Here is a 12166-nt window from a genome sequence, read left to right on the forward strand (position 1 = left end):
AATAGTCTTTCTACATAAACATCAAGTTACTCAGAATTTTACTGGCCAAAGGCTCGTGCCAGGGTACCTTTTGGACTCTGACAAAGCCATGGCTGCCATCAAACCAAATTCCCTTTCTTGGTCAAATCTGCTGTTGCAAGAGTAATGTCTCCTGGCACAGGCCATTGTCCCTATGTACAAGCAGAATCCAGAGAAGGGTTTAGCATGAGCCTTAGCCTATGCAATACCATGGGTAAAATACAAATAAAGCATCTCTAGCACACTATTTTACCCCCTGCTTTTACCATAGCTTCAATTGTGGAAAACTCTAGATAATAGTTTTCTGCTTTACTATTTTAACCAGATCTAATGAATTTCTATTATACAAAAATAGCACACTAGGTATTGGGAAATAAGAGATAAGAAAACATTCGGGGGCTGGAGAGATGGCTCAGTGGTTAAGAGCACTAACTGCTCTTGCCGAGGACCCAGGTTTGATTCCCAGCACCCACATGGCAGCTACGAACCATCCTTAACTCCAGTTCCAGGGGAATCCAAAGCCCTCTTCTGAGGTCCGCGACATTGCATGACATGGGTGCACTCACACACATAAAATAAAAATAACAAATAAAATATTTTTTTAAGAAAGAAATAAACATTTTAGCAAAAGAGATTTTGCAATAACAAAAATTCCAAAACTTGAAAGAAAAAAAGCACGGAGGAAAAAATGCCGAACAGCAGAGGGCACGTAGGGTGAAGGAGACAAGGCTGTGTTAGTGGCAGACAAACCCAGTTCAAATTCCATCTTTGACACTTCCCAGCTGTAGACTTTGAAAAAGTGGCTAAATGTTTCCAAATACCAGTTTTTCTTCTATAAAACAAATGTAATAATAGAGTTTACTGTTTTTAAATGCTTGGATGAATGCACGCACGCACACACACAAACACACACAGAGTTATGTATGCAGACTTGGCATTTGTCATCCTGAACGCATAATGATATCCCAGGAGCTCACAATTTACCTAGAGTTTCTCAATTATGTTTTTCAATGCAGAAAAACAATGCCTTAATTCTTGGTTAATGCCAAAAAAATAATGGGAAAATGTCTTGGCAAAACACAACAGCCTTTCTTTTGTTCAGGCAACTTTTTATTCATTGATATCTGTGGTTTATGCTGTTTGTGGTCCAAGCAATGAGCAAGTGCCACATCCTCTCAACTGTTCCAGGGGGCATGAACTCCCTCCAGGAGATAATATCATCACCACCCCTGCTTAGCAACGGTGGCAGATCATTTGTAACAAATGCTTTAGCCCGGCAATTAAAAGGCAAAGACAGGACAGTGGCTATGAGTTCAAGGCCAACCTGGACTAGAAAGTGAGTTCCAGAACTCCATGGGCTACAGAGTTAGAGTCTGTCCAAAAAAACAAAAACAAAAATGTTTACCCTGAAATCCAAAAACAATTGGGGCACATTCTGGTCTACAAAAAAAAAAAAAAAAAAAAAAGCCAAGCTAAACATTCCTCTCTCTTCTCTACATTTCTTAGCCCTTTCCTAAAAGTTAAGTAAAATCAAATGTTTTGTTATAATTCTAGAGAGCTATTAATAAATGTAAACAAAAGTGACACACATACATCTAGACCGAGCAAGCAAAAATACGCATGTACTTGATGGTGAAAACGTGCGAAAAAGGAAACCTATGTTGCTAATGAGAATGCAAATTAGCGCAAGCCATTATGGAAATTAGTATGGACATTCCTCAAGAAAATAAAACTAGAACCACCATGTGACCTACCTATACATTTCCTGATATTTGCCTAAAGGAATCTAAGTCAGCATACCAAAGAGATCTTGCACATCCACATTTGTTGTTTCAGAATTCATAACAACTAAGATATGGAACCAGCCTGTATGCCCATCAATAGATGAATGGATAAAGAAACTTTGGTATATGGAGCTGGGGAGATGGCTCAGTCCATAAAGTACCTGCCTTACAAGCATGAGGACCTGAGTTTGAATCTCCAATACCCATGCAAAATGTCAGGCTTGGTGACATGCTCCTGTAGTCCTAGCACTGCAGAGATGGATTCAGGAGGATCCCTGGTACTCATCAACCAGAAAGTCTTGCCCAATCAGTGAGCTCCAAGTTCTATGAGAGACTCTGTCTCAAAACACAAGATGGAGGGGCTGGAGAGATGGTTCAGCAGTTAAAAGCATTGGCTGCTCTTGCAGAGGACCCAGGTTCAGCTCCCAGCACCCACACAGCGGCTAATGACCATCCATAACTTCAGTTCTAGGGATCTAATGCCATCTTCTGACCTCCATAGGCAATGCACATATAGGTGCACTTATACACATGCAGGCAATACACTCAAACACATAAAAGTAAAAATAATAAAATATTTTGATAGAACATAATCATTAAAAACATAAGGTGGAAAGAGATAGTGTAAGATACCTGACATCAACCTCTGACCACCATACAAACATGCACACACATGCCTATGCACCTGCACATGGGTATTCATACACACACAAACACATAACACACCTATATACACAAAGAAAAAAGTGTTACATAACATATCTTTAATAGAGAGATATTCAGTCATAAAGAATGAAATCATGTAATTTTCAGGAAAATGGATCGAAGTGGAGTTCATCAAGCAAAATAAGCCAGATTCAGAAGAACAAACATTATATTTTTAATATGTGGATCCAAACTTAAAACATATATACATATGACATAAAAGTAGAAAAAAGATTATTTAGGAGGAAGAAGAGGCCTGACGTGTCAGGGAGATGAGTAACTATGAACAAAGTACATGATACACATGTGTGAATGTTATAATAAAGCCCATCATTCTACATGCTAATTTTTTTTTTTTTGGTCTTTTTGAGACAGGGTCTCCCTGTAGCCCTAGCTGGCCTGGATTTGCTATGGAGACCAGGGTGGCCTCAAACTCACAGAGATCCGCCTGCCTCTGCCTCCTGAGTGCTGGAATTAAAGGCATATGCCGCAACACCCGGCCTCTACATGCTAATTTAAAAAAAGTAAAGTTCATGTGTTTTTGTTTTTGTTTTTCTTGTCTTAAATCAGTAGGGAAAAAAATGTAGTGCTAAATCACAGCAATTTAGGGCTTAATTTGTTGCCCGAGAATAATCTGGTCTCTACTGAATTATAAAGTAACTTTCAGGATTGTAGAAAATTATTAAGCAGCTTCAAATAAAGTTGTCATCTTAATTCAAAGAGGTAGAGATTATAAAATCTTCTTGACACCTCACTGCAGAGCACCAGCCTCAGTCACCCTTGTTAGCTGCTCCCATTGTCAGAGTCCAGACTACAAATGACAACACAGCAACAACACGAGCAGGGCAGAAGACAGCTTATCACAGTTTCCACAACTTTATAGTGTAGCAAATTCCTGTTGCATCACATTGCCCTTTACCAAAATATGTTCTCTACTTAGACTTCTTTTATGTTGAGCAGTCCATACTAGACAATGCTTATAGAGTGAGTACTTGCCGAAGGTTACTGACAGCTCTAAGTACCCTACAGGACCTCATGTAGTACTCATAATGACCTATCAGGTTTATGTACTGCCGTCACCATTTTCAAGATCAAGAAACCAAGGCGCAGTGATTCTGTGTGGTTCACCAAGACGCAGTGATTCCATGTGGTTCAGAAATGAGAAACTGTTTAATAGTAATGTCAGAAGAGAATTATTAAGTATATGGGCCACAAATTTATCTGCCACAATGTGGCCTATTTGGTATAGAAACGTATCTACAGTGAACACCAAATGCTTGCTACAGTTGTGACTATACTGATAATAATAGGTGAGGATGGGTCAACCTTCCTTGCATTTTCCAGAGAGAAATTCATGGGTGGTAACCCACCTAGCACTGTGGTCTGCACTCAACTGAGATGAACAGACAGAATTCCAAAGAAAAGATGAAACCTTAACCACATTGAAAGGAAAATCATGGAGGTAAACTGGACCAAAGGTGCCACAAGATCTGTGTCATCATCATTCTGGAACTTGCTTCAGGGACATCTCTTGTCTCAGTCACTAAAATGAATAACTTGGGCTGTTGATCACTGCATTGATGTTATTATCCTAAATGGCAGCTAACCATACACATGCAAGCAGTGTTTTGGTAGAGGACAGCATGGAGTCCTAGGCACTGTGCATGCTGATGTCATCTCAGAAATAATGCCACAAAGAGTTTCTAATCCCTTCACTAAGTCATTGTAATATGCAACCTGCCCGTCTGGGAGAGTACAACTCCCCTGCCAATGATCTAAATGAAGATAGAAATTTGGGAGGGGTGTCAAGGATACATAACAGCTAATTAGCAGGAATTTTATAACTTAAAGAGTATCATAGAGCATTATGAACACAGGCTGCAAGTTCAGAGGGAGAATAACCCAAAAGCTCCTATTTCACTATTTTATGTTCAGATTGTCTCTGAAGCTGTTTTCTGACATTTTTACTACAGTATGTTTGAATCAGATTCTAATAAGTTTCATATACCGAAATTGTTTTATATATTTCTTGACTCTTTTAGTCTATATCTCACCCATAGCTTTCTTACCTCATGCAGGAATGTTCTGAAGGAAGGAGCATGCTCTTCTGTGGAGTTTGGCTGCCCAGGCTTTCCAGGTTGCACACCCGTGCTTTAACTGACATTTTGCTTTTTCTCTATCCCCTGCTTTTATGTAAACTGATAGTTGGATCCAGAAGCTTGATCAGATTCAGGTTGATTTCTAGGCAGCACTATTGTAAATAATGTGCCTAGACACATTAGACATATCAGACATATAATGTCTGGTTGCCTCTTTTTTAATGCCATTGTTAGTTGTAATCATGGATAATTCATACAAAGATTTGTTAATTTATCAGTGTTTACAAAATAATCGTATTAAAATCCCTCTTCTTTGCATTTGCTAGAAGGATTACTTCTGTGAAGGCAAAACATTTCTCATTGTCTGTTTTCTAGCCAGACACCCAGTTCATATAAGAAGGATGAGACCACTGTTGCAGTCCCTTTATTCACCAGTGTTCATATTAGTGGGTATAGAAATCACTAGAGCAATCAAGGACCACAACAGCATTTATGGAATCATTGTCATCTGGTCTACTCTGGTCTAATTCACAGTTTTAGTTACTTACTGTCACCATGACAAAAGTCTTGAGATAAACAGCTTGAAGGACAAAAACAGTATGTTTTCTCCCATGGTTTCAGAGGTTTGAGCCCATGACTAGCAGACTCTATTGCTTTAAGCCTGGAACAAGGAAAACTGCCAGTGATAGGAGCTTGTGGTAGAAGAGGCTGCTCACCTCCCTATGGCCAAGAAGACAGCAAGAAAGGAAAGGGCTAGGGACAACACACTCAAGCAGCCTACTTTCTCCAGCTAGGCCTCCCCTAGTAGTCCTTTCAGCATGAACTCATTACTGACTTAATCTGGTGATGTGATCTTCACCTTTGTGACCAATCACCTCTCAGCAGTGCTACCAGCTGGTAGCCACGAGCCTTTAACAGATAACCTTTGGGGACCATTTTATACCCAAACCCTTAACGCTTACTAGTTCTTAAAGGTTCATAGACATATAAACAATGAGATTATATGTGGTGTTTGTTATTCATGTTGGTATAATGATTGACTTCCATATAAAGTGTTAATCTGTTGCATGTATCAGAATTTAAATTAGACACAGCAGCAATGAAGAAATATAGGTAGATTTCCATTGACAAAGATAAATTTATTTCATGAGAAAATCAACTATTTTCTTATTCTTAGTGCTTACCTTACTTATTCTTCTCACACAATAATTTTCCATTATGAAACTTCATTGATTATATTTTCCTATGATCACTGGAAATAAAATTAGCATTTTAAAATTAATGATTATCTTCAATAACTATAATTCAATGTTTCAATTTTCATTAGAGACAGATTGTATTTTACCTATTCTTAAGAAACTTTCTTTTAAAGTTTATTCATTTAATAAGTATATGCTAGGGGCTAGAGAGATGGTTCAGTGGTTAAAAGCACTGGTTGTTCTTACAGAGGACCTGGGTTTGGTTCCCAGCACCCACATGGTGGCTGACAACCATCCATAACTCCAGTTCCATGGAATCTGACACCTTCTTCTGACCTCCACGGGCATTGCACAACATGGGTGCACTTACATACATGCAGATAATATACTCATATGCATAAAATAAAAATAATAAATAAGACATTTTAAAAATACTGCTTTGTTATTCTAAATCCCAACCGAAGTAGACACTGTATTACATGTACATTAGTGAATAATAAAAAATCTGTGCTTCGTTGGACTTATGAAATAGAAAGAAAGAAAATAAGCAATAAATGCATGGTTTTAAATTGTGGCGAATGCTTTAAAAGAAAAAAATCAAGCTTAAGAGGTAGATAATGAGCAAATTCACTGCCATTTGTTCATTTTTTTGGTTTGCATTTTTATTTATTTTTTATTTATTCATTTATTTATTTATTTTTACATCCACTTCCCAGATAGCACCCTCCCATAGCCTCCCTCTCCCTCTCCGCACTGGAGCCCTTATACTCTGATATCCCTGCTACTGTCTGCTGTGTGTTGTGTTGTTCATTTTTAAATGTGCAATCAGAAAAAATAAAATGTTCATTTGGGTGACTCTTTCCCTTCAAAATGGACAAGATTTATCTTTCATGTGGAAAAGAAACACAGGCTGAAAAACTAAGGTCAAAATACAAATCACAGTGGTGTTCAGACACTGAACATCAAGTAATACAGGACAATGAATTGCATGAAAAGAGAAACAAGCTATGTGAGCTTAAATCATATGATTATCTCAGTGTACTGACCCAGTAGTGGCTAAGAGATTAGGAAAATCCTGGATTCAAACACTCACCTTGAGTTAAAATTCGAGCTGGAAATACTGGAAACCAAAGCAAACAGAGCTCATGGAAATATCAGAGAGAAGAGACCTGGGCAGAGAGCCGGAAATGTACCAATCTTGAGTCTCCAGATAATGCTAATCAGCCTATCTGAAAAGAGATCTGTGGATTATACCAAAAGTTCAAGAACAAAACAAGAGAATAGAAAATACAGAACGGGCCCTGAAAAATCCTTGGAAAAGTTTTGCCTACCCAAGGCCACTATTGTGCAGAAGCAGTCTGGTAAATATCACCTTCTCCGTGTCTGGCTAGGAGAAAAAAATCTTCAACTAAGGGCTTTCAGGATAAGAAGGAAGGAAAATACATCAAATTTAAAGTCATTGGTTGGAATAACCATGAGATTCACTTAAAAGTAGAAACAACAGATCTGAAGAAATTCAGAGAGCTATGATGTCAGAGACATGTGTTGCAATTCATTTGATCCTTGAGGGTCAGAGAATTTCTGGTGTTAAATAATCCTTGACTAGGAATGGGATACAAGAAAAAAATTGAATGAAGTTTAGCAGAAAAAAGCAAGGAGCATGCTATTCTTTTTTTTCCTTCAACTCTATTTTATTTTTTTTAAATAGTTGTGATGTTAAAAATGGAATTAAGGACTAGCACACTGTCTCTTCAAAACCTCTGGTAGTCTAAATTTTAGTGCTCAATATTCATTATCTTTTGTTTACATTGTGCTGGTTTTTGGTAACCAAGCCTCAGACTCCCTTTACCTTGCCGTCTTTTTTGTTTAAATTATAGGTGTGCACAGAGGCCACCTTCTCTAGGGATGTGCCCGTTCAGGTTTTTGGAATAAGTAGAGTCAACTAGTGTGAGTGTTGTCAACAACTTTCCAACTGACCCTGAAGTTCTAGCATACAATGTCTTCAGTTCTGGGCCTTAATCCTCAATGGAAGACAGAAATTTCTCAGAGAACTGATCTGTAGAAAATAACCTTAGCTTGAAGCTACTTTTAAAATATGAGAGTTTTGGGGCTCCAAGAAAAGGAATAACAAGAGTAGGGCCAAGATGACAGGCTTGGTCAAGAAAAATTCAGATATGCCCTCACTGAAGAAAGTCTTTTAAGATAAAAACTAAAAATCTTGTCAGAAGATCCCAGAAACATTCTAATTTTCATTAGCAGTTAATAAAGATATTTGTGTAGGAGTGTTACAGCAGATCACTGTTACTTTTTAAGTTATACTTTTCAGGCTGGGACATTGGTTTTAAATGGGCTTCATAAAAATAAATAATATTTCTGGAATCCATTTCACAAAATGAAAGAAGGGCTCCAATAGCTCATTCAAGACAGAATGGTCTATGTTCTCACTGCCTAAGGTAGAAAATCTCACAGTTCATGATGGATCAGGTAAAAGTAGTCAGAGGACATTGTCTCAATAGGGGAGGAAGTTAAATATACAGTAAAAGGAAGCTGCATGGTCTCATTTTTTTTTATTTCAGAAGACAACTTTATCTAGACAGGAACCTCTGAAACAGAACATAAAGAAACTAGGTGTTATATGCACAAGTGAATAAATGTCATCCATCATATAAATGGACTCAAAGACAAGAACCACATGGTCATCTCAACAGATGCAGAGAAGGCTTTTAACAAAATCCAGCATTGAAGGGAACATACATGAACATAATTAAAGCCACATATAACAAACCCACAGCCAACATCATTCTAAACGGAGAAAAACTGGAATCATTCCCATTAAAATCAAGAACCAGACAAGGATGTCCACTGTCTCCACTCCTTTTCAACATAGTGCCTGAAACTCTTGCTAGAGCAATAAGATAAGAGAAAGGAAATTAAAGGAGTACCAATTGGAAAAGAAGAGGTCAAACTATCCCTTTTTGCAGATGATATGATACTATACCTAAGAGATCCCAAAAGTTCTATACCAGAAAACTCCTAAAACTGATCAACACTTTCAGCATAGTGGCAGGTTATAAAATCAATCTACAAAAATCAGTAACCTTTCTATATACCAATGAATAAACCTGACCAAAGACACCAAAGATCTCTACAATAAAAATTTTAAATCGTTAAAGAAAAAGACTGCGGAAGACACCAGGAGATGGAAGGACCTCCCATGCTCATAGATTGGAAGAATTATTATTGTAAAAATGACCATCCTACCAAAAGCAATATATAGATTCAATGCAAATCCCAATCAAAATCACCATGAAAAACTTCACAGAATTAGAAAAAAAACGCTCTTAAATTTATGTGGAAGCACAAAAGACCCCAGATAGCCAAAGCAACCCTGAGCACAAAGAGCAACATTGGGGGGATTACTATACCAGATCTCAAAGTATACTACAGAGTTATAGTCATAAAAAACAGTGCGGTACTGGCACAAAAATAGACACAAAAATCAATGGAAAATCATTGAAGACCCCAAACCTGAGTACACACAATTTCAGCCACCTAATATTTGACAAATGTGCCAAGAACACAAAATGGAGGAAAGACAGTATCTTTAACAAATGGTGTTGGAAAAACTGGATCACCACTTGTAGAAGAATGAAATTAGATACTTATCTTTCACCTTGCACAAAAGTCAACTCCAAATGGATCAAAGACCTCAGTGTAAAACTGGAAACCCTAAAACTATTAGAAGAAAATATTGGTAGTAACCTATAAGATATAAGTGTAGGAAAGGATTTTCTAAATTGGACAGAAGTTGTTTAAGAATTAAGGTCAACAATCAACAAGTGGGTCTTCATTAAACTAAAAAGCTTCTGCACCGCAAAAGAAACAATCAAAAAACTGAAGAGAAAACCCACAGAGTGGGAAAAAAGTCTTCACTAGTGACACATCTGACAGAGGTTTAACATCCAGAATATATAAAGAACTCAAAAAACAAAGAAGCAAGAAACCAAATGACCCAATTAAAAGATGGGCTAAAGATCTAAACAGAGAGTTCTCAAAGGAAGAAATAAAGATGTCTAAGAAACATTTTTTAAAAAGTGTTCAACATCATTAGTAATTAGGGAAATGCAAATTAAAATCACCCTAAGGTTTCATCTTACCCCAATCAGACTGGCTAGGATCAAGAGAACAAATGATACCAAATGCTGGTGAGGACACGGAGAAAGGGGAACGTTCATTCACTGCTGGTGGGAATGCAAACTCGTGTAATCACTATGGAAAACAGTGTGGAGAACTCATTAAAAAATAAAAATAAAGCTATTGTATGACCGGGCCATATCACTCCTTGGCATATTCCCAAAGGATTCATCATATTGTAGAGATACTTGTGGATCCTAGCACCAAATCCCTTTAAATTCCATGTTCTTTTAATAAGATGATGCTGTACAACAGTCTCTTCTGTGTGAAATAACTACCATTGTCACAACTTCAGATGTGCCTGCTTGCTAAACATCATCACAATTGGCCTCGTTGATGGTTGTTCTCCTTCATTAAAGAAGGGGCAAGCAGGGTCACGCTACCCTCACCGGAGTATCCAGCCACTCTTCCCAGCCAAGTGTATGTAATTTGGCCCTAATTACACACGGTCTACTGGATTTGGGGATGACTAAAGTATATAATCTGGGAAAGGCTAGGAAAAGAAGGCTTGATCCACACTGGGTAAAGCATTTCCAGTGTGCATACCCTCAGGTCACTCATATACCTCAGCAATAACTCACTCATCTCTAAGCCTTTAGAAGGGAACTGATACTGATTCTAGCCACTCCAAAAGCTATCAAAGTGCCTAAAACCAAATCCTGAGTCCATCACTCTTGAGTCCAACCTTGGCAGACAAAGAAAAATGAGGAGAAATCCAATGGAGGGATGCTTTTGGAAGCCCCCGTCCAGAAATTCTAATGGACTCTGATATGAACATTTGAAATTTTCCTGTTCTGACTTTTTTTCTGGTTCCCTGTCTAGAACTTGTAATGCCAACTACTCTTGCCTTTACTTCTCCTTCACATCTCTTAGGCACCAGTCGAGGACTTTCTTTTCTCCCTACAGTTAAGAGTTATGCAATTTGGGAGACTTTTAGATAGACACACTGAAGGAGTTCCCCAACTGCCTCACCCTGTATTCCTGTTCAGCATAGGAAAAGCCAGAGTGGTCTGCATCCCAATTCCCTATGGGCAATTTGGGAAATCTCTTCAGGGGATGGTGCCATAAGAATAGGAGGTAGGAATTGGCCAGGCAGTTAGTGTAAAAAAATCCCAAAGAAAAGCAGCCAGTTTCTTGGCTAATAATCAAAATGTCCTTGGGCCTCTTAGCAACATATTCTGTTCCAAATGCCAAAAATGGCAAAAGTATTTGGGAGCTCTATCTAATCCCTAAAAGATTTTAGGGTTACCTCTTCAGAGGTGGAAATGTTAGAGTAGCAAAAAGCTACATTAAAAAAAAAAGAGAAAGTACACTAAGTTTTCAGGAAAAAGCGATGGGGAGATATGGGAGGAGTTGGAGGGGAAGGGGTGGGCATGGATTTGATCAAAACACCTTATATGCATGCATGAAATTCTCAATAATTTCCTAGGGGATAAAGGGAAAGAAGCCACTCAAGAGAGGTAGGACCATAGGAGAAGAGTATTATTAAGGGAGAAAGGGGGGAAATGGGGGCATGTTAATTGGGCAAACCATGATGGAGGGGTGAGATAATGCGAGAGATAAATAATGCCTAGCTAGTTTTCAAAACCAGTTGGAATCATATTACTCCTACAACCTACTGACAAATTATAAATAGCAGATCAAGAAATATATGTCTAGGTGAGGTAGATCTGAGAACAATTGGTCTTTGCCCAAGACTTATCTACAAGATACACATTATTAAAAGTACCAGACTAGTGGAACTAAACTTCTTGGATGTTTAACAGACATACTTTGAGGACTATACTAATTTGGTAAGAGGGACATAAAGGACAGTTTTTGCTCCTTGCCCTCCTAGGTTGACTAGTTCCAGGGGACTATGAGCATCTCTCAAAATGTCCTTTAATTGTGGTGGGTCCTCTTGATCAAGGAGGTCGAGGAGACCCCAGGAGATGGACTTGAACCAGTGTCCAGTCTGCAAAGTGGAGGGTCAACACAGAGGAATCATTTCTTACATGCTTCCAAGAGAAGCCAGCCATGGTCGAGCAGGACCTTTGACTTATCTTCACATAGGCAGAACTGGTAAAAGAAAAGAACCAGGGGCTCCTCCCAAGCCCATGTGACCCCTGAGGAACAGGTCCTCAAACAACCTTAAGAGTAAAAATAAATTGGTTTATCAGGGCCAAAT

Source organism: Nannospalax galili, unplaced genomic scaffold (assembly GCF_000622305.1).
Source record: "Nannospalax galili isolate Female #2095 unplaced genomic scaffold, S.galili_v1.0 scaffold829, whole genome shotgun sequence".
Classification (NCBI taxonomy): domain Eukaryota; kingdom Metazoa; phylum Chordata; class Mammalia; order Rodentia; family Spalacidae; genus Nannospalax; species Nannospalax galili.